We start from the raw sequence: 23,667 nt of genomic DNA, 5'->3' as shown, positions 1-23,667 counted from the left end.
TCACCACTAAATAGTTACTGTCCTGAACTGCATGTAAAATAAATACAGGCATCTCTTGAACAAGGCTTTTTTTTTTTTTTTTTTTTTTTTTGCTCTATTTTAAATATAGGATGAAAATTGACAGAGATATTGTTTGTGTGGAAGTCATGTGTGCTGATTAGTTAATCATGTAATAATGAGGTTATGAATCTCCAATATGCTGACAGAAATTTAAGTGTTTGAAAAAATACTGCAGAGATGTGTCTGTGAGTTTTTCTTTCAGCTTCTTCTTTCATTTATTTTTTCCTATGATAACTGAACATATGGAGATTAATTTAAGTGTGGGAGTGACAGTGTGGTTGTCTAATTAATTGCCCTAGAAAATAAAAAATGTTTCTGCCTTACTCACAGGCCATTTGGCTGAAGTCCTGCCTTACTTTACCAAAGTCTGGATGTAATATACAGCATTTTGATGTAAAAAATGAACAAAAGGCAGAAAAACTTATTTAAGAAGCTGGCTTAGGTATTAGGATTTCAAGCTATGCTGTTGGTTACTGCATGTCAGCTTCTAAAAACAATGAATATGAATAGGCGCAAGTAAAAGAATAAGTGATTTATAAATATGTGCTCGTAAGCCAATTGGTATGGTCAAATAGAGGCTGGTTTTACTTCTGACCTGTAGCAGAGGAATTTTTCAGAAGAGACAAGTTGAAGCACAATGTAGTCTATTCCTTTCATATGTCCCAGATAGATACAGGATCTACACTTCTGAGATTTTAAACTTCATGCTTTTTTAAATCTTATTTTTCCCTACTACCAATTTCCCAATACCACAAACAATCTAGCACTCACTGAACGATATCCTGCAGAGGTTTATAATGGCTATGAAAGGCAATTTCCCATTCAGCTCTTCAGAGGCAACAATCTTTTCTTCTATGTTCTTCTTTTCCAAGGGACATCACCCAAGAAATCAGTTGTCTTAAACACTGCAAATCTGACAAGAAATATTCAGAGTTCAGAAGAACACATACGAGTCCATTAAATAAGCGGAAAAAAAAAGGTGTGTGATGAAAAGGCAAGTAGTTCCACCTAAGAATTGGCAATGGACAAAAGTAAAGGCATATAATACATCATAGAAACCTATTGTATGGGTAAAGCAAATTTTTTAATTGCAAGGTATTACTATCATTAAATAGGAAGTAGCAATTATATCGAAGTATATTCATAAAAACATATCCCTGTTATTATCTTGTAAAATGAGATTTAATGAATGAACAATATAGGAAACTTATAATGCAATAAAATATGATAAATTTATCATCATAGATTAGATCTTATCTTTAAAAATAAAGATGGCAAATTTTATTAAGGAAATCAGACATTTTAAAATATAGACAACAAATTGCTCTAACACATTGTTGATATATGTATTCTTTCACTATATCATCTACTACTCAAAGCAGTGTGAAACCTATTGTTAGGTTTAGGATATATATAAACTATGAAGGAAAGCAAATACCAGGGAAGACAAGAATAAAAGGAGGATACCTTTCTCCCAGCTGTTTCCTTCAGACTGTTAGAAGCTTGACTAACCATTCTCATTTTGTGACAATAGCATTTTATCCATACGTCTACCAAGCCAGTATTGTTTAGTACTTGGTGAATCAGTTATTCTAAAAATTATTGTACTGACAGCTTATTAGAAGGCTGTCTCCTTTTTAGTCACAATACAATGTTATCATAGTGTCTTATAAATGTCCATGAACATAACTCTAGCTCATCTGTATTCACGTGAACCTTCAACAGTCCTTCACAGATTACACAAATATTTCCTCCAACCACTTGCACCTGATTTTTATAAGATGAAAATTCTGCATTTACAGGCAAACCTAATTATTTTTTAAACTTATTTTGGCTTTGCAATCAGATAAATAATATTTAACACATTGCATGTATCACACCATGGGAACACTGTAGAATCATATAATGAAAGCACCAATTACATTTTATTTCTTCTGTATTAAAAACAAATGACATTAAATAAATAGCAAAATATCTTAACTATTCTAAAATAGTTTTATTAACTAAATAGATCCTGCAGTCATCAACTATATGTACCTACATATAGTATGCACATATATAATCTAGAGATAACAATGGAGAAGCAAGCCAAAAATAGAGAACAAATAGGCACTCTCAGGAAGGAAAAAGTATTGTATAAGAAGTGTAGAGAAACCTCATGAATCATGTTTAAAAACAAAAACAATAAAATAACTCCTTGACTAAAGCCAAGTTGAAATTGACCATGCCATTGATATGTATGCAAATTCAGGAATAAAAATGCAAGATTTGCCCTAAATACTAATAAAAATATATGAATCATAAATTAAATAAATTTTGGTTTATTATGCCTTATATAACTGATGGCTCAAAATATAGATAAATGTAATTTGAATGTAGGTGAATGTGGTTTATGTGATTCATTATTTCCAGGTTTGTGCTCAGTTTTTTATTTCTGTAGGTTGATTATGTTTGAAGACAGCCCTGAAAACAGAAGATGGGTGCATCAGCCTGTGATGAACACCTACAATTCATTCACATAGAGGCTCATGCTTGAGATCCATTCCTCTCTGATTTCTCCTTACTCTTAGGAGTTTATAAATATCTTTCTACTGAAACAAGCCAACATACATACAAAGTGGTTGGGATGTGTAGAACCAAGACTCTGACTTTTCTTTCTTCCTCTCTCCCTCTTTCACTTCCTGAAAGGAGTGAACAAGCACAGTAGTTGATCCGTTCCCCATGGTTGCCACAGATAAAAGCACGAACAAAAAAATAAATGGGACCTACCCAGTGATTTCTATTGTAGGAATACTTGCTGATTCTTGTAACCCTGCTGAAAATAACATACGCTTTGAGGCTTCAGATCAGATATTCCTTGATTTATTTCAGGAGTGCAATAATGTTGAAATATATTAAGGAAAAAAAACATTCTTAGTCTCCTAACAGCAGAAAATAAGTGCACATGTTTAAATTTTCAAGGGAACAGGCTGGAGTTCTGGCAAATGCTTTTTAATATTGCAAATGGAAAACAATGACTACACTGAGAGAGATACAGAAACTCCCTCATACAATTCAAGTAATATATTTCATTTTCATGAGTTCCTTTAGGCAATTTGTGTCCTAAACCTGCAAAGGCATGCAGAAGTTTAACTTAATCTACATACACGTTTCTACTTACAGCTTGCAAACTAATAAAAAACCCTCATCTGTCACAGCTATGAAATATATACTCACTGATTCCTTTCATATTATTTTACTCGCTTTTGTATAGCCTCAATCGTAATACAAAAAAAAGTAAAATAAAGTGGAACACATTGAAGGAGAAAATAGAACTGTTATAGTACACTATTAAAAACACCTACCCTTCAACTATTAGCAAAAAAATGTGAGGGAAAGATAAAAATGATTTGTGTTCTTACCTATCTTGTGTTATACCAAGAATGAACCCTCCCCACACACCAAAAGTGCCGTGGTAACATTGCAGCTCATTTTCTGAATCTTCTGGCAATAGAAACTTAAGAGATGTACTTCATCTTAGCTTTACTTTTCTGCCAACTTAATGTTTCATGTAGGCTTCTTAAACTAACTTAGAAAAAGGGGAAAAGAGTGGGGTCAAAAAATAAAATAAAGCACCTACAATGACACTATCTGCATTTTGACATTAGACTTCTTAATTAAATCTGATTAAATTTCTCATGCTTTTACATCCATTGCTTTCCATTGCTAGCAGTTTTCTAAAATGTATTTTTGTTTGTGTTCCTAGAACAAGTTAAAATGGATGGGAACATGTTTGAGGCAAGGAACGGTAATGAGGAAAGCAACAATTAAATGTTAAGTAACAAACTGGATTTTCTAACATCAACAGATTTTACAAGCATTTTACTGTTGGCCTATCATTTTTTAAAGTATTATTATTTTACCTAAGTATAATACTAGTTTGGAGTATTTTCTAGACATATTTTTAGACTAGAGATTCCTTTTAAAACAATTTCTCTCTCTTTTTTTTTTTTTTTTGTATTTATTTATACAAACACACCCTATCTTTGAAGGGGATCCTTGATGCCTTTTTTGAGTGCTAACATTTCACTGCAGGGCACCACATTCTTCAATAAAACCGCATAAAGTTGGGAGGCAGACAAGCATTCAGTGATTAGATGCATCAGAGCTTACATTACAATGTCACTGACATCCCAGTGTCATTCAAAACACAGGCTGGAATTTCCACACTGTAACTCTCATCTTAAGAAACTCCATGCACTGTGCTCATTATGGGACCCACAGTTTCCTCCTATGTCTCACTGGTCTTGCAACAAAGCTTACAATCTCATGGGAGTTCAGGATAAACTGGTCACTCGGAAGTACCTCCTCACATCTTGGTGGAATTGAAGCCAGCAGCCATGTTGTGAAAGCCTGTGAACATCCCTTTTGCTATAGACAGCTCTACAAGAATCAGACATACCTCATTTACGTCATTACTCAGGACTGTGGCCTTTACCCTGCAAGGACTATTCACCTCAATTCAAGTCTCAGTGCTTTAATTACTGAAAGCTGCTAGCAAAAGTTTAATTAATTAAAAATCACTGACAAATGATTGTTTTACAAGCTGCCCTGCCTAATGCTGTATCTTTCTATTTTTATCTCAGCACACACTGCCCAGATCAGAGGCCATTTAAAAGTAATGGCTGGTAGACTGTGGAGGTTCATAAAACCATGCAGTCTGAAAGAGCACTCCATCTTTTTTACCTATTTCTAACCATTTGGGAGTTAGACATTAAAACTTTAACTACTGACTCTTGTTCATCTCCAGAATTAAAAGGAAAGTATAGGCAACTGCAGAAATATACTAAACATAAATCTTATAATGACAAATACTGCTTTCTGGAGGTTACTGCTTCTCACCATCGACTATAAAAGGAACCCTTGGGTTGCTAGTACAAATCTGGATGTGTCTCTTTAAGATGTCTGTGTGAAGATGAACAATTCCAACCCAAATGTTAAGGGAAGAAATACTACAGAACAACAATATTCACCACCTGAAGTGTGAGGTCCACCGGATGTTCTTGGTTTTGGATTGATTTGAGAGGAAGTGTGAGAAAGCTGTTAACTTGCCAAATATCAGCTAAACTGAAGAAAAAGTGAATGACACCGTACTTAAAGGGAAAAGAGACAAAGGGATTTATGCAAAGTACCAAAGGAGAGGGAGGGGGGCAGGGGACGGTATGGTTCAGCACTTTAACATGAGGTCAGGAATGTCCTAATGAAAGATCTCCAGATGATCCCAAATTACCTCATCTGTTTTGGAAACTGTACTGTGTGATTGAGTCCTTGATTGGTTCACCTCTGCATTTTCCCCTACATACAGTAAACAAGCATGAACACTTCAATCATCCCCATCCCCTCAACTAGTCTTAGACCAGAGCAGATGCTGGAGAGAGATGGTTTCAGGCATGAGCTCTGGTTCCGTAAGAAGTACTTCTGCAGTTACCTGTGGAGCAGGTACTCCGCAGGCACTCATTAATTAAGAGTTCATTCATAATATTGTTTTCAACTTATATAACTGAAACATGCACAAATGTACTAGGATAGTGTTTCCCAGGTGGTTTGGACCAATGGATAATCGCTAACCCTTAAGAATTCTAAAGACCATTACATATGCCATAAAGGGTACCTCATACATTTACTGCTAAATAGAGTCTGAGAGATTAGCCATGGGCCCTCTGTGGTATTCTGGTAGTCTACTCTCTGCATGACTTGCAGTCCAATACAGGTGCTAGGTCTTGGGGTCTCGAATGTGAAAGGTGCCATGACCACAGTGAAAGGGACTTGATTGTGGTTAACACTGAGCTGAGTTGTTTTGGGTTAAACACAAAAGATAAACAAGATTTTTCTGGAGATTAATTTTGAAATCCCTTTTGGTTATCCAAGGTATTTTTTAGTAACCTAAGTGTGTCAGTTTTAGTGAGCACTAAGTATGTACAGCTTTTACAGAATCAGTCCAAGCTGAAAAGAACAAAAATTTTGTTCTGCCAACATGTACAAAAGATTTTTTGTATCCTTTAATTCACCTTTGTCTTAAACCAAATTGCCTGTACTGCTGTATATCATGCTGCAGCCTGAAAGCAGCCTACAGTAAACCTATTACTAGATGCGTCCATAACACAATACATTTAAACTCTGGTGGTTCACTACAGAGCTGCCATGTTATCCAACTGACAAAAGGAAACTTAGGCAGAGGAAAATCCTATCGATTTTTTTCTGCTAATACAAAACAGAAATATAGCTGTTGTCACAAGCACTCATTTAATTTTCTTCTGGTTTATAAGCTAATTAGCAACACTAATTTATTTGTGGAATTTTGTTCCTACTCCACTTTGCATTCATAGCTGCAGTATTATCTGATAATTAAAGACAATGCCTTCGTTAAGACTTTACTATTTTTTTTTACCTATAATCTAATTTTCTGAGGATACTTAGACTTACATATACACTAACACAAACATTTTATGTAACACTTTTAATATAATTTATAATACTATATAATCTGAAAACACACTTATTCTCAAACAAGTCTTATAAGGCTAAATCCAGTTTTAAACTATGAATGTAAGATAAGTCCTTATTAATATTTAAAAAATACAGTTTTAGGTTGGTTGGAGATTTTTGTTAGTATCTTAAGAACAGGTAAGATGATTCAGAGCTGAAAATGTCAACAAAGAAAGCAAATAATTAATTCAAGTATGTTCCGGTCATTGTTTCTCACTAGAGTGATTAATTCTTGATTAAGGTAGTGGTAATAAGGTGGTGCATTTCTCTGATACTCCTCCTTGAAGGAAATTCAGAGTGGTAGCTATTAGCTCTAATGACTCTTAAATGTTTCAAAACCATCTTGAACAATCGCCAAGAGGCAGAAATAAGAATGTTTGCCAAAGGAACGCGAGGCTTAACTGAATTATCTTGTCTTATCCAAAGGACTTTGAAGCAGCATTACTAAGGGACAATTTTTTGTTCTACTCAAGACAGTTACTCGGCACTGATGAGAGAGAGGAGGGGCTATATTTACTCTTCCTAAAACTAATTTCTGTGAGTCAGGAGTGTGACTCAGGCTGGTCAGTGATGTTGTTGTTAGCCTCAGAGAGAGACAGCTTGGTTAACCATGTTGCTTCTTATCTTTGGGGGTAGAAGGAAAGAAAAATAAACAAAATACTTGTCATTTGATCACAGAGCAGCATATAACAACATTGCAATTTATGAACCAGATATTCAGTCAGCATGAATTGGAACAGACCCACAAAATGAGTGAACTCAATGGAGCCTCACAAACATCGGCTGACCATATGCTCTTAAAGATAAGAACACAGCTTACAAAGCAACACACCTTAAAACATCTGCAACAAGAAAAAAAAAAAAAAAAAAAAAGGAAGGAAGATTATTTCGTTGTGGCATTACACATGAGCCCTTCAAAAGCTCTCTTGCACCTTCCTAGCTATAATGGATACTCCCACATTTCGAGTCTTGGTGCCTGCCACGTGAGCGGCCTGACAAATCCATATCCATACTGGCACAGATCAACAGCAGGCCCAGATGAGCTACAGCAGTGTGATTTTTAACAAATCCTTCTCTTCCACTGGACCAAAATGTTTCCAGGGCCAGCTTGCCTGGGTCTTTTTCCATCTTTTAGGAATTCAAGTGATTTTGCCATGGGGGAGAAAGTAAAGAGGATTGCTCCAAACTGGGGAAGTACTACATAGGAAATGTCCTCACAGTAGAGTAGCTGGGTGCTCACTATATGCATTTTTGAGCTCTGCTAGCAGATAATTTGCAGACTAATAGCACACACTCACTCATCGGACATTTCTCACTGTCTAGAAGGCAACCATGATCATATTGTCTCATCACATCCATACTCCATTTTTTTTTTTTTATGCTTTATCATGAAAAGCTTCTCAAACATCTTATTTTATTGTCTTTATAGCAGTTTTTCCACCGTGCTCTATTTTTCTCTCCCATGCCTGATCCAAGTACTTCAGTGGGTCAGACTCCCCATCAATTGTAGGATTTTATACTTCGTGGCTTTTTTTCTTTGCATGTAGCTTTTGCACCTTTGTCTGTGAAGTGTTTTCTCTGTGATGTTGCTCTGTTGTGGCAGCACCTGGAAAGAACATGTAAATGTACAATGCACAAAGTCTGATATGTTTCAGATAGAGCGTACGTGAATAAGACATTTGTGCAATAGCTGTTCTTTTTCACATTCCTTTTTTTACTTCCGTGAAATCTTTCGCCCTCTAAATAAGGCAATAGAAGAACGTAAAAGAAAAATAATTAAATCCAGAACGTTGTGATGGAAATGGAGAAGAGCACAAAGCTTCGAGTACTTCTACTTAACAGATGCATTCATAACAGGAAACAACAGGAAACGCGTGATGAAGGATACTGAGTTCCTGAATAGTCAAGAGAAAGAATTTGGAGCTGATAAGAATGCTACTGGGAGCAGATAGATAGGCCTCATAGATAGGCCTCATTCCTAAGGGAGGGGCAATGGCTATGTGGGGATGAATGGGGTGATTTCGTTTTGTTTCACACGGTGATTGCTAGGCTGTATGGGCTGACAATAGAGCAATTTGGTCATGTTGACACCCACAAGATGAAAGAAAGGGGAATTGCTTGTAATCAAATTGTTGCTTAACCTCGTAGCAACAGGAAACAGCAATCCGTTGGGATGCGGAGTGCCGGGAGGATGATGAGAAGCGGCCTCCATGGCCCCGAGGGCCCCGAGGCAGGGTCCTGGTCTGGGTGGTCTGCGAAGGCTGACTACGATAAACCTTGCTGGTGCTTGGGCTCTGTAGACCCGGGGAATTCTTTTAACATTGGTTTCTTCATGCTTGCACATAAAACGTCTCCTACCTTTTCCATGCTCTGTGGTTTCATGAAACAAATAAAAGATGAAAAAAGCTAAGCAAATTTTTTTTTTTTAATTTTCTTGTTTCACTCTTTCCTGCATTGACTCAGTTTGAAGAGGATCGGCTGTAGCAGAGCAGGTTTCAAAACCCAATTCAGTATAGAAGCACACAGAGAATAGGAGAGGTCTGTGTGCTTTGTATCTACTCTCTTGGGTCAAGCTTGTCCTGCCTCTTTGCCCAAAACCACGGTTACGAGGCAGCTATCAGCACGGTGCAAGCATTTAGACCCTAGTTGTCTCGCTCAATTTTTACCAAGGGCTATAATGATCCAAGCATGCTCTTTTTGGTAAAAGTCTCATGCTAAGTAGATCAGATTCAGACAACCCACTTAAATTCTCCGTGACACATTTTCTGCCTCTGTAAAAATGTATGATATCATTGGAAGGCCATGAGCTATTGTCATGGATGTGTCAAGCCTGGCCTTTCCAAACTGTCTGCAAACCACATTGAATTTTCCTGAAATGGTAATGTTTCCTCAAAAGTTATATGAAATATTTCCAGAAATATTCCTTTGTGCATCTCGTTTTTTGCTTCCTTTATAAGACTGGTGACCTAAATTACATGGAATATTTTCTGCTACTCACTTACAGGCCCTGACCTTTAGAAGAAAGGAGGAGCGCCCATTTGCTCCCAAAAACCATAAAGAAAGTTGTAGCTTGTGCATTCATTTGGAAAAAAAAAAAAACAACAAACAAACAACATTTTGAAATTCCCACGGAAAAGGTTCTAAAGAGTGGGAAAGAATCTCTTTTAACTTTCGATCAATACGTTGCATATTTTTATGCTGTCCTCATAAATCAGAGGAACATTAAATAATTATTTTGTGCCATGAAAAATGTATGCAGAGAATTCTAGTGCAATAGCATCTCAAAGATTAATGCCGATATATATATGTATATATATATATCCCTTCCTTCCCTAAAGACAGCAGATGGGAGTTCTTCCCATTCGACAGACGAGGAATGAAGCGCAGGCTGCCTACCTTCCCTACAGACAAAAGGAAGCAGGTACAGACACGTACCCAAACTGCAATGCGTTAAACACATCACCTCCTCCTTGGCGGTACCAAGGCTAATTCTGTGCCCGAACGCAGCGACAGAGCTGTGCAGAGCACATCTGCGTCTGTCAGCGCTGCGCCGAGAAGTGCCGCCCGGCTGCCCGCGGGAACCCCGCGAATCGCTCCGTGCTGAAGACGGTGCTGCGCTGCGGCAGCGCGTCGTGGAGCGCGGGTCTGTCCGTTCGGATCATTTTGTTCTCCTTCCGGAAGAAACGCAAGAAAGAATCTCAACAGAGCAGTCTGCAGGATTGTTTACCTCAGTATTGTGATTTTTCAATTGACCTCTAGCTACGTAGAGGTAAGGCAGTATTTTTAGAAACATCCACAACGGGCAGGAGCGGATTGCCGCTCGCTGCCTTTTGATTGCCTCTCTGGAACAGGAGGCAAAATGTAGCGAGGATGCAGGTAAGAGAGGAGACAATGACGCTCCGCAAGCAACGATCACAGCCTAAGCGAGGATGAGTTATTTATCTGCCGGCCCTTGTGGGCCGTTTCGTGCTGACTTCATTCTGTGGTTTAACCCCTCTGTGGTCTCTGCAGTACCTTGGGCTGCAGCAGCAGCAGCAGCGATTCGGTGGGCTGCTCTACTCCTCGGCTGCCACAGCCCCGGCTCCGACAGCAGCGAGAGCCGAGCAGCGAAGAGGCCGGGAGCCCCACCTGCACCGCGCGCGGCTCCGCTCCCCTCCGGACAAAGCCGCGCCGCGCTGCCCCCCGCCCGCCTCCGCTCAGGGAGCCGGGCTTCCCGTGCTCCCCGTGCTCCCCGCGCCCCCCGCGGCAGAGGCGGGCCAGCAGGGCGGCCCCGCGCGCGGTCAGGCCGCCCGCTCACCGGGTCACCCGCCGCACCGCGGTCGGGCGGACCGGCCTACCCCGCCCCTGCGGGCCGCCGCGGAATCCCCGCCCCCCGGGCAGTCCCCGGTCCCGGCCCCGCCCCGCAGGAGCCGCTCGTGGCAAAGTCACCGTCCCCCGGAACCCGCCGGGCTCCATCAAACGCCGAAGCCCCGCCCCGCGACGTCATGGAAACAAGCGCGTCACCTCCCGCCCGCCACTCAGGGCGGCGTGGGGGCGGGCCGAGGCGCGGGACTCCGCCCCCGCCGGCTCCGTGCCTATCGCGGCGCGTCCTCTCCCGCCCCCCGAGGGCGCCGCACATCGGGACCCCCTCGGGCGACCGCGCGAGGGGCACCGCCACGTGACGGGCGGGCGGCGAGGGGCGCGGCGGGCAGCGGCAGCAGAGGGTGAGCGGCCGCGGGCGGGAGGGAGGCGAGTGGGCGGGAGGCGCGCTCGGCCCGGCCCCGCCCCGCTCGGCTCCGCTCCGCCCCTCCCGGCTCCTGTAGCGGTCGCTGTGCGGGGCTCGGGCTCCGCGGCGCGCTCGGCGCTGCCCGGTGCGTGCGGCACGAAGCGGGCGGCGGCCCCGGAGCGCCGCCGGAGGGTGAGTCCGGCCGCGGCCGGCGGAGCGGCCCGAGCCCCCCCTTCCTTCTCCTCCTCCTCGCATTCCCCCTCCTCCTCCCTCCGCGCCGGTGCCCCCTCCCCGCCCCTCCCTCCCTCCCCAATTCGGTCCCGCGCCCCCGCCCCTTCCCCTCCCCGCTCCCTCCCTCCCGCGGCCGCAGGGCGGGGGCGGCGCGGCGCGGGGACCTGGCGCTCGACGGGCGGCGGCAGGGGCAGGGGCAGCTTCACGGGCGCCTCGTCCCGACCGGCGGCGGGGGCGGCCCTGAGGTAAGCGCGGCGGGCGGGCGGTGGTTGCCGGGGCGCCTCGGATGGGCTCCGTTCGCACGGCTCTGCTCCGCCGCTCTCTCCGCAGTGGCGCGCCGGCAGGTGCAGGGGCTCGGCGGGGCGGGGGCCGCGGGGCCGGGGTGCCGCGTGCCTCCCGCTGCGCTCCGCAAGAGGTAACCGGAGCGCGCGGCGCGGCGTGACCTTGAGGGCAGCGGATGCGGGGCCGAGCGGGAGCTGCCCCGCACGGCCTCGCGCGGATTAAGGTGGCGGCCGGGGGGAGCGGCTGTGCGAGCCCCGCGCTGCCGCACCCCGGGAGGGAGGCGGGGATGGAGCGCGGAGCGGCGCATCGCGGACGGTGGGAGCGCGCCACGGCCGGAGCGCCCCGCGCCGTGCGAGTAACCTTTGGATGGGCACCACGTGAGGCCCGGAGCAGCGGTGGTGGAGCGGCCGCGGGTCCGTGAGGAGCGCTCCTCCGAGTGCCGCTGTAGAGCCGCGTTGGGGCTCTGAGCAGCGGCGGGCGGGAGCGGGCCGCGGCGCTCAGCCCCCGGGTGGAAGGTGGTACCGAGCGGGGCCGCCGCGATCCGCGGTCGTTGGCCGGGCATTTTTCCCTTTCGTTTTTATAAATGAATGGAAAGAGAAGGGAAGGATGATGAGCAGCAGCAAATCTTCGAGGGCTTTTTTTTTTTTTTTTTTTTTTTTTTTTTTTTTTTTTTTTTCGCGTTTTTCTTAACACAGGAAATATCTGTTCTGTGCGGTGTTGGTAGCTGTGTAAAATGCACGCGATGGGCTTTCCATCTCGCGGTCTGGCAGACTGCTGGCGGTGCGCTGTGCCTCGCTACCCGGCTCGCTCAGGGAGCGTTCCCGGCGCGGGTGTGCATCGTAGCGCCGGTGGGGGGGACGGGCCTGGGGACATGCAGGGCACGTCCCTGCCGGCAGCGGGTCCCGGCCGAGCTCTCCTGGCATCATTCGCCACTGACAGCCTGCGGGGGGAGGCTGCGGTGTGTCTGTAGAAAGCCCCACCAAGTCCAAAGGTGCTGCATCCTTAATGCCCGAGGGTCCTGAGGAGTTGAGGTCCGGATGGTGTTTTTAGGTGGATAAGAAGACGTTGATTCGGTAAACCTAGCAGCCCTCGGCTCGTGGCACAGTATGTCACAGGGTGGGAGCTCTGCCTATGGCCGGTGTGATTTATTTCTCTTTCCATACGTTGGACCTTATCAAGGATATGTTCCGAACACCACAAATAAGGAATTCTTAACAGAAGTAAATTCGTCTGTCTTTAAACTGTGGACTCTGTTGGCAGGAATGGCTTCCAATGTACTAGAACTGCAATACTTATGGCATAATGAATGGAAACTCTCCTAGTGTCAGTGGAAAAAGTGGTCACTGAATTCAGTCAGGGAAAAATTCATGCGCTTAAATGTAAAATTTCTGGTCTGGAAGAGCGTTGTTGGGTTGTTCCATTTGTCGCTGTTCTGTTTATTACGATTGCCCACCCAGGTGGAGTGGTTTGAAGAAAACAAGGATCCTGTGTTCCTACAGGCACGTGCAGGTTTTCTCAATCGGTACTGCTGTCTTGGTGCTGAATGCAGGGCTACTACTTCGATTCATTCAAAAAAGAGTGCTGCCTATGATGCGGGGCATTAGAACGGCACAAGGGGAAGGTAATTGTGTTGGCAGTGTGGCTGCACTCTGTATGCATGCATGCGGTGACTCAGTACTGCATATTAAGCAGACATTGTGCTTGGGAATTTCAAGCACACAGCAGACAGTGTCGCTTTAGCATGGGTTCAGATGCGGGTCTTGGTTTCTTATGATGTCGTGTTGCATACAGATAATGGCATAAGCAAAGGGTCCCCACTTGCACCACACACAGCTCGTGACCTGTGATAGATTCTGCCAATTGAAACACTCCACTGTCTAATGCTGGGATCTCATCTAGAGAGTGGCCCTTTCCTGTACCGCAGTACAGAGGACTTCTGTCAGCTGTTGATGTTGGTACCCTCTCAACCAAGCTGTAGGAGCTGAACAGAAGGCTGAGGGGCTGGTAAATACCTTGCAGCTCACCATCATAATGGTCTGTTATTATTATTATTTTTCTTTTAACTGAGTTTATTCAGAAAAAAAAGAGTATGGCAAATTGGAAGAAACAGCCATAAGATGAAGACATTGAGGCGAGATAAATGTACTTGTGCTTGGAAGACTTGATTTTGCCAGTGTTTAAGATCTTGGAGCTGGGAACTCACTATTAACTGACAAGTTCAAAATGGACTTGGCACAGCAATCAATGATGTGCTGGAGCAAGCAAGTCTGCCTTGACAGAAGGGTGGACAAGATAACCTAAAGTATCTTCTAACTCAAATTTCTTCCATTAAGGTAGACTAAATATTAATGGCACCGAGCATTCTTTACCACTGAAATGTGACCTCAAGGATGTCTTTTGCTGTTTGAACTGTTCATTTTAATATACGTTATGCTCAATTTTTGAAGAAAAAATAATGTTAGTGCAGGAAGGATGCGTTTCTTCCTCAAAGTCACCTTTCAGTCTGCAAAATTTTATCTAATGCAGATTAATGAATGGCAGTGATTAGCCCAGAGCATATCAATGTAGGTTTTATTTTTGAGGAAGAAGGAGCACAGCCTGAATTGAATTTGTAGCAGATTATTTTTGTACAAAAGTATCTGCTTATCTTCTTCCAAAAGGATCAGTACAATTATATTCATATATTCCGAAGTATTCCCAATGTTTCCTAAAATGAATAATAAGGGAAAAAATAAATAAAAAACACAAACATGTTAAAAGCTGCTGTTCAGGAGATACAGATCTTTTTGTGGAGTATTTTAATTAAAAACTAGATAAAATCTAGGAACTGCAGTATTGTGCCCAAAAATCCGACATGAGCTTTTCCTACCATCTTGCAATGGTGCGTACAACAGTCTCAGATGGATTTATTTTATGGTACTCAACCTGTTGCAATTATTACTGAGGGTATCATTTTTTGATTCTCCTCACAATGTCAACTGATTGAAGAGCAAGGAGGGCTGCAGACATAAAGAATGCTTAGTGAACCTATGATGGCTTACATACAGGAAGGTATTTCTAACGTGCTAATTAATAATTAGTAATCTAATTGAAAATGGTCTTTAGGTTTGGATTTCTTCACTTATGCATAACTAATTTTATTACTATTTTTTTTTCCCCCAGTTTTGGCTTCAAATAGCAAATATGGTCATGCTCATTGACTGCATGGTGATGTGATAAATAATAAGGATCTGAGTTCACGATACTCCCACCCAATATTTATATCCATTTGTAAAGAGTAAAAACACGCTTTGCGTGTGCCCTGTTTCAGAGATGCTTACAGAAGGTGGAAACAAGAACCATTAGTATAGATTGGAGGAATTTCTGGGAACTGCCATGTACAAAGAAATCGATTGGCAGAAAATGAGTCAGTTTTACTGTGGTACTGTTGCACCTTTTCATGCTGAATGTAGTCTCAACACAAGTACATGATATTGTCCAGCTTGTATTTTATTTCTAAACCATCAAGCTTTCAGATACAGTTTAAAAAATGAATTTCTAGTTTTCATGACAGATTTCATTTGATATGTACACTAAATTTGAGAGATCCGCCTGTTCAAGCTATTCATATTCCAGTAAACATTATGAAAGTGGTTTCTGCTGCCACTTATAAATCTTATTCTAAATGACAGATGACAGCAGGAGGTGTTATTAGTTTAATTCTGGTGAATTGCAAAGTAGGCATGAAGCTTTCTCGGTTGGTATTTCGAAGGTCTGGTGGGAGAAGAAATGTAAAGAAAATGTAGGAGGTGTTTAAAAAAAAAAAAAAAAAAAAAAAGAAAAAGAAAAAGAAAAAAGCCAGAAATAGCTTTTAAAAATAAAGCCAAATTATTTTTCTCCAGTAATAGATAAAATGCGAAAGCATTTTACAAGGCAAATTACATCTGCCCTGTCTTTAAGGGGTAAATGGATCAAGAAAAAAGATACACCCTCCTGTTAGCGCTGTTGCCAACCATAATGTGCAGTTGAGGATGGCGTAAATAACCTTTGAGGATGACAGGGTTGATAAGCTTTGCTGGCCAGTTCTGCCGTTTAAAGCATGATTGGTGCGTCTCAGCGCAAGGGCAATGTTGGTTTATTGCTGGATTTTTTTTAATACAGTTTTGAAGGAGAAACTGAAGTAGGTTCCAGCATGGCATGACCTTCAACTTATGGTTAACTTTAGTGTTCTATGTGTCACAGTCTTTCAATATTGCTTACAAACTGGATGCCACCTTCACTCCTAGTGAGCGCAGGAAACATCATGTTCTTGAAACGCGCTTCTCGGAGCCTATCGCTTGTAATCTGCTACCCTTACTTGTGCCCTTATATTCACAGAAAGATAAGGTGGCAGTAGGGAATACAACACTATTAGGTTCTGACCACTTGGTGTACAGTGTCCGGTCTATGAAGAAGAGGCATGAGATGTACCATGCTCAGAGCAGCTGATAGTGACGAACTCCATCACAAGGAAGATGGGGTGATTCAGCCAATCATACTTTTTTTTATAGTTTGGAAACAGAGGAGGTATTGAAGTACCAACATGCCAACTCTTGCTGTTGCTCTTGCCATCACTGGTTCCAAAGAATGTTTATAAATATATCTTGATAATCATCTTATACATATAAACACACAAAGCCAATATTTTAAGTGGCAATCCAACTTCCTGGGACTTAACCTAGAATTCACAGCAGCGTATTCTTTTTCTTCTGAATGTCTTCATTTAAACTCAACTTTTAGTCATTTTGATGCTCTGGATCTGATGATCTTGGCCATCTCTAATGTACGTGTAGCAGTGAAAAAAGATTGAATGTTTTTCACCCTGGCATTATAGATGTGCCATTACATAGAAGTCACACAGCCTTTTTAACACCATTTGACAAGTGACTGTCTTGTTCGCATGGTTCTTTCAGGGTTGCTTCTGTGTATGTGCAAATATAGAAATATGCTGCTTGTGGTATCTTCCTTGGGTCCCTAAGCAACTGCATTTCTAACAAAAACCAAGATTTCTTGCGTTTTATGTGGTAAGAGTTCTCCAAAAAAAAAAAAATCAGCTGTGCATGATAGAATAATATACATCTGTAAGTCAAGTCAGAATGTCTCCCTGGTTTTGAAACAAATTAGAAACAACTGATAGCTCCTTCTGGGGAAAAGTGGAAGAAAAGATGCATCAGCTGTGCATAACAGAATTTTATTACTGTAGAAAGAAATAGCTATAGTGCTCTTCTCTTAGTTGATACAAATAGCTTAGCAACTAGCAGTAAATCGTGTGGCTACTGCAAATTTTCTTTAGGAAAGCCTGTAAAATATAATAAAATGTGAAGAAGATGGTCATTGTTATTCCTCACAAACTTAGATCTTACACGGTGGATGTTCCAATAAATGAATCTTTCAGATCTTAAACAAAATAATTGCTAATCACTTTTATTAACATTAAGATGTCTATTATTTTTTTTCCTCTTCATTTCTTCTTGTTCTGGAGATTGTATTGTGGTCTTCTCCAGCAGCTATGCTGATCAGCATTATCCAAGAGACTGCGAGGACAGTGAGACGACCTCTTCTCTGCTTCCCTCTTTGGCTTTTCACCATGTATAGAAAGTTGGTTGGCGTGGCCGAGGTGCCCAGATAGCTGTTTTCACTTCCACTCTGTTCTGAGCTGCTCTGTAATTTTCCCTTCCTTTTTGCTAGTTGCTCTCTGTTGCCCCTTTGACTTGCTGCACTACTTATTCTTGTTTCTTGTGCAGAGAATATATTCCCCGTGACAGGAGGTGAGAGGTAAGACTCACAAGAGGTAAGCGGCATAGTGTTAGTGTTCAGATAGCTGGTGTGGAAATGCATGTTCTTGTGTATCTGTCAGGTGACACTGCTTGCTGGAAAGCAGTAACCTTCTCACACAGAAGAGGCCAAAGTGGCTGCTCTGACAGCAGATTGGAAAGTCACTGGAGAGCCAGCTTTCAACTAATAACTTTCCAGAAAAAGGTCTGAATTTATCCATAAAAATCTTTGCGCTAACTAGAATTTTAAAGAATACTGAGATCTGTTTGCTGTATGCTTTAGTGATTTCTAATGCTGCAGTGGAGGAAATGAAGAACCACTATTCATACTGTGCATCCAGACTTGCTTTCTGAGGTTTTGCTTAGATAAGACTGGGGAAATAGAAGCAGTAAATGGGTGGAAAACATGGCAGGTATGGTCAGCCCTTGTCAACGGTTTACGGGCTGGTTCGGCCCGGTTCCGTGACTAGAAGGGCGGAGGGATCCGCGGATCCGCGCCCCCGGGAAAAAAAAGAAAATAAGGGACCCCGAAATAATTGAAAACAGTGGCAACAATCTGAGGTAAAACAAAGTAATTTACTAAATATGGTATCAACAGAATTTTATAAGGAGAGAGAATGTGAAATTGATGGTGGATCGGCCTTACCACAACGCTGAGATGAGAAGCGCAGGCAGAGAAGCGCAGGCGAGAAGCGCAGGCAGAGAAGCGCAAGCGAAGCAGCGCAGGCAGAGAAGCGCAAGCGAAGCAGCGCAGGCAGAGAAGAGAGCATCAGGTGACCTTGCCGGGAGTTATATCTCCTCGCTGACCGCAAAGCCCCCTGGGGAAACGTAGCTGCTCTTCTCCGCTGGACAGGCACCCGGAACTTGAGCATCAGCAGTCAAACCCCCAGTACATTGCATGATGTTATGATGTGGAATACCGATAATGAAAAATCATGAAACCATGACATTCCACCCCTTATTCCACATCACTACATCATGCTTAATATAGACAAACAAAATATAAACACACGCACTAGGAATTACTGACTGCACTCCCTCAACATCAAGTTCCCTTGCGGTACACATTGAACATCCCCGTTTTCCTGCATCACCCACCAAGTGGACCCAGGTCCCTGGGCAAAAACAGTTCCACGAAGAGGTTTGTCCTTCTCAGAGGCTGGAATAACCCAAACTGCCTTTCCCAACATATTCTTTACATGTACAACAGGGACTTTATCTCCCTCTACGGTATGTAGGGAGCTGGACTGGGTTGGACCACCACGATTGATAGATCCTCTGGTATTGACTAACCAGGTGGCTTCTGCCAAATGCTTCTCCCAGTGCTTAAATGTACCGCCTCCCATTGCTTTCAGCATAGTTTTTAACAACCCATTGTATCGTTCAATCTTACCTGAGGCCGGTGCATGGTAGGGAATATGGTAAATCCACTCAATACCATGACGTTTAGCCCAGGTACCTACAAGAGAATTTTTAAAATGAGTCCCATTATCTGACTCAATTCTTTCTGGGGTACCATGTCGCCACAGGACTTGTGTCTCAAGACCTAGTATGGTATTTCGGGCGGTAGCGTGGGGTACTGCATAGGTTTCAAGCCACCCAGTTGTTGCCTCCACCATGGTGAGCACATAACGCTTACCATTACGAGATCGTGGCAAGGTGATATAATCAACCTGCCATGCCTCCCCATATTTGTACTTTTGCCATCGCCCTTCCTCCCAGAGAGGTTTCATTCTCTTGGCTTGTTTAATTGTGGCACACGTGTCACAGTCGTGAATGATTTGCGCAATAGCATCCATAGTTAAATCCACCCCTCGGTCTCTAGCCCACTTATATGTCGCATCTCTCCCTTGATGGCCTGAGGTCTCATGGGCCCATCGGGCTAGAAATAATTCACCCTTGTTCTGCCAGTCCAGATCTATTTGGGCCACCTCAATTCTGGCAGCTCTGTCTACCTGATGGTTATTTTGCTGCTCTTCAGTAGCCCTATTCTTGGGCACATGGGCATCTACGTGACGCACCTTTATAACCATATTCTTTATTCGGGCAGCAATATCTTTCCACAGGTCAGCAGCCCAAATAGGTTTACCCTTTCTTTGCCAGTTGTTTTGCTCCCACTGCTGTAACCACCCCCATAGAGCATTTGCCACCATCCACGAGTCAGTGTAAACATAAAGCATTGGCCACCTCTCCCGTTCAGCAACATCCAAGGCCAGTTGGACAGCCTTTACCTCTGCAAATTGGCTCGATTCTCCTTTTCCTTCAGTGGCCTCTGCAACTTGTCGTGTGGGGCTCCACACAGCGGCTTTCCATCTACGGTGTTTCCCCACAATACAACACGATCCATCTGTGAATAGGGCATATGTCTTCTCATTTTCGGGTAGTTCATTGTATGGTGGGGCCTCTTTAGCACGTGATATCTCTTCTGCTGGTGGTGTTCCAAACTTTTTGCCTTCAGGCCAGTCCATGATCACCTCTAGGATTCCTGGACGGTTGAGATTCCCCATCCGCGCTCGCTGCGTAATCAGCGCAATCCACTTACTCCAAGTGGCATCAGTAGCATGATGGGTGGAGGGACCCTTTCCCTTGAACATCCAGTTCAGCACTGGCAGTCGAGGTGCCAGAAGGAGCTGTGTTTCTGTACCGATTACTTCAGAAGCAGCCCGAACCCCCTCATACGCGGCTAAGATCTCCTTCTCAGTTGGAGTGTAGCACTCTTCAGACCCTCTGTACGCCCGACTCCAGAATCCCAGGGGTCGGCCTCGAGTCTCTCCTGAGGCTCTTTGCCACAAACTCCAAGTGGGACCTTTCTCTCCAGCAGCAGTGTAGAGGATGTTCTTCGCATCCTGTTCCATCCGTACTGGCCCCAGGGCCACGGCACGGGCTATCTCTTGTTTAATCTGCTCAAAAGCCTGCTGCTGCTCAGGACCCCACATAAAATCATTCTTCTTCCGTGTCACCTGATAAAGGGGGCTTACAATGAGACTGTAGTTTGGAACATGCATTCTCCAAAAACCCACTACACCCAGGAACGATTGTGTCTCTTTCTTATTAGTGGGTGGAGACATGGCACTGATTTTGTTGATCACATCTGTTGGGATGTGACGACGGCCATCTTGCCACTTTATACCTAGGAACTGAATTTCCTGGGCAGGCCCTTTCACTTTGCTTCGCTTAATAGCGAAACCAGCACGCAGAAGGATCTGGATTATTTGCTCTCCTTTCTCAAAAACTTCCTTTGCTGTGTTGCCCCACACGATGATGTCATCAATATACTGTAAGTGCTCAGGAGCACCTCCCTGTTCCAGTGCAGCTTGGATCAACCCATGGCAAATGGTTGGGCTATGTTTCCACCCCTGGGGCAAACGATTCCAGGTATACTGAATGCCCCTCCAGGTAAAAGCAAACTGTGGCCTAGATTCTTTGGTCAAAGGAATGGAGAAAAAGGCGTTAGCAATATCAATGGTGGCGTACCATTTGGCTGCCTTTGACTCCAATTCATATTGGAGTTCTAACATATCTGGCACAGCAGCACTCAATGGGGGTGTGACTTCATTCAGGCCACGGTAGTCCACCGTCAGCCTCCATTCTCCACTGGCTTTACGCACTGGCCATATGGGGCTGTTAAAAGGTGAGTGAGTCTTGCTAATCACTCCCTGATTCTCTAGTTGGTGAATCAGCTTCTGAATGGGGAGCAAGGAATCCCTGTTGGTGCGGTACTGCCGTCTGTGCACCGTTTTTGTAGCAATCGGTACTTGTTGCTCTTTCACTCGTAGCAACCCCACGGCAGATGGATCTTCTGACAGGCCAGGCAAAATAGACAACTGCTTAACACCTTCTGTGTCTACAGCAGCTATTCCAAAGGCCCATCGATACCCTTTGGGATCCTTAAAATATCCCCTTCTGAGGTAATCAATACCAAGTATGCATGGAGCCCCTGGGCCAGTCACAATAGGGTGTTTTTGCCAGTCTTTACCAGTGAGGCTGATTTCGGCCTCCAACATAGTCAGCTCTTGGGAACCTCCAGTCACCCCATGAATATAAATTGATTTTGTCCCTTGGTGACTCGAGGGCATTAGAGTGCACTGTGCACCAGTATCCACCAGGGCCTTATATTTTCGTGATTCTGATGTGCCAGGCCATCTAATCCACACAGTCCAATAAACTCTATTATCCCTTTCCCCCCCTGGCTGGGGGCAGGGCCCCTCTATTTGTTACCTTCACTGTCTGCAGCAACTGGAGCAATCACCTTTTTAGAGAAGTTCACCTTGGTGGTTGATTTGTCTTGTAACTCTCTTACCCGTGCTTGAAGTACAGGAGTAGGTTGTTTATGCCACTCCTTCATATCTTCTCCATGGTCACGTAGGTAATGCCACAAGGCAAAACGTGATGTGGTCTTACTGTTGTCACTTGCTCGAGCAGGAGAACGTCTTCTTTTGATAGCTGAGACATTAGATGCCACCGGCTGGGAGGAAATCAAGTTGATCAGCCCCTCCAATAGGCTGTTTTGGGGATTCTGGTCCCCATTTGATGTATCCGTTACCTCCATGGATTTATCAGCTTCAGGCACGGTTGATAGTTTGTCTATTATATCTTCTTGTTTGTTTTCCATTCTGTCCAGCTTTTCAGCTACCTTTGTAATGGCTGAAACACAAGCTCGCAGAGGGCTTAAATGTAACTCAAAGTCTTGAAGTTTATTAACCAATTCACTTATAAGGGGTCTTCTTTCCCCTCTGCCATACATTGCTGCAAATGTGCTGGCGTACCTTTCTGGTGCGGTCTTTGTGAATGTACGCCACATGTTTGGTGTACACCTGACTCTCTCGGGATCATGCTCTTGGTCTGGCTCGTCAGGAATGAAATCGGGGCTATGTAGCATTTCCACCACAGCATATTCTCTTAAATAACAGATGCCTTCTTCCATATCAGCCCATTTCTTTTTCTCAGGCATCAGATCATCTTTGAAGGGGTATCTTTCTTTTACAGCTAACAACATCCGCTTCCAGAGGGTAAAGGCCTGGTTCTGGCATGTACTAATACCTCTGTCAATGGCTGAGTCCCTAGCAACGCCACCCAGTTGGCGAGCTTCTCTACTATCCAGCCACACACTGTTGGCCCCATTGTCCCAACATCGAAGTAACCAAGTGGCAATAGGCTCATTTGGGTGACGTGAAAAGTCTTTTCTCAGACTTCGAATTTCATTCATTTTCAGAGATCGATCAACAATGGTAACGATATCTTGCTCACCTCTTACTCTTTCGGGACTTCTTGTTGCCCTCATTGGCGCCGGTGACCGTGGTCTTACTGAGGGCCCCTCCCCTGGACTTAGGGGTGCTTCTTGTGGATCTTGGAGCCACTCCTCTGGACCTCTCTCCTCTTCTTTCTTCTCTTCTAACTGAGTCGAGATTCGTTTCATTTTCCGTCCTCTTACAGGGGCAAGTGACATCAATTGTGGTGCTTCCTGTAGTTGATCAGGTTGGTCAGTTCCAATGCTCTCATCCTCCAGTTCAGCTCGGAGCCTGTCTCGTTCGATGATGAGAGTATCTAGCTCAGATTGGAGGGTGTCTTGTTGAGATTGAAGACTGTTGAGTTTGGATTGCAGGGAGTCTCTCTCAATTCGGAGGGCATCTCTCTCAGATTGGAGGCTGTTTCTCTCGACCAGGAGACTCTCTCGCTCATTTTGCACTGTTTCCCTGAGACTCTCCTTTTCAATTTCACAAACTCTCTCCCTCTCCAGGATAGTATTGAATAAGGCCCGGTAAGCATTAGCCAGGCCCCAAACAATTTGGGCCTCCTCAGATCTTCCTGAGCCACGACATTCCTGTCTCAAATATCTGTTTAAATTTTCAGGGTCTTTCAGGTGTTCTGGAGTAAAGTTCCATGACACCGAAGATTTCCATCTCTCTAAAGTCTCACCCAGGCCTCTCCACATTCCCTGCCACTCAGTATTTACTGGTTTTGGGGCAGACTTCCTCAAAATATAATAAATACTAATAATAAGTGAAATGGTGAGCAGTACATTCACGGAGATTAATAACGTGATCAGGTGAGCATTGAAAATCCGCATAAAGA

General features: G+C 43.9%; 1 protein-coding gene and 1 long non-coding RNA gene across 5 annotated transcripts in view; one reads left to right on the top strand and one right to left on the bottom strand.

Annotated features, from left to right (window-relative positions):
* Window positions 1–2,906: 2,906 nt before the first annotated feature.
* Window positions 2,907–10,981, bottom strand: LOC146545267 (uncharacterized). The gene is made up of 2 exons (XR_014882997.1): window positions 10,600–10,981; window positions 2,907–8,191 (listed from the first exon to the last, which is right to left on the bottom strand). It is a non-coding gene; the product is annotated as an uncharacterized LOC146545267 (long non-coding RNA).
* A 167-nt stretch (window positions 10,982–11,148) lies between these two features.
* Window positions 11,149–23,667, top strand: part of ATP2B1 (ATPase plasma membrane Ca2+ transporting 1) — a 64,065-nt gene continuing 51,546 nt past the window's right edge. For 2 of the 4 annotated variants that reach the window (XM_085222691.1, XM_085222671.1), the window contains exon 1: window positions 11,352–11,482. The gene's annotated coding sequence lies outside the window, so the exon portion shown is untranslated. Of the gene's footprint in view, window positions 11,289–11,351; window positions 11,483–11,620; window positions 11,767–23,667 lie in introns of those variants that run through there. The other 2 variants (XM_085222683.1, XM_085222674.1) reach the window with 2 other exon arrangements.

Source organism: Meleagris gallopavo, chromosome 1, assembly GCF_905368555.1.
Source record: "Meleagris gallopavo chromosome 1, MGAL_WU_HG_1.1, whole genome shotgun sequence".
Lineage (NCBI taxonomy): Eukaryota > Metazoa > Chordata > Aves > Galliformes > Phasianidae > Meleagris > Meleagris gallopavo.
This window is presented reverse-complemented; position numbering and strand designations above follow the sequence as displayed.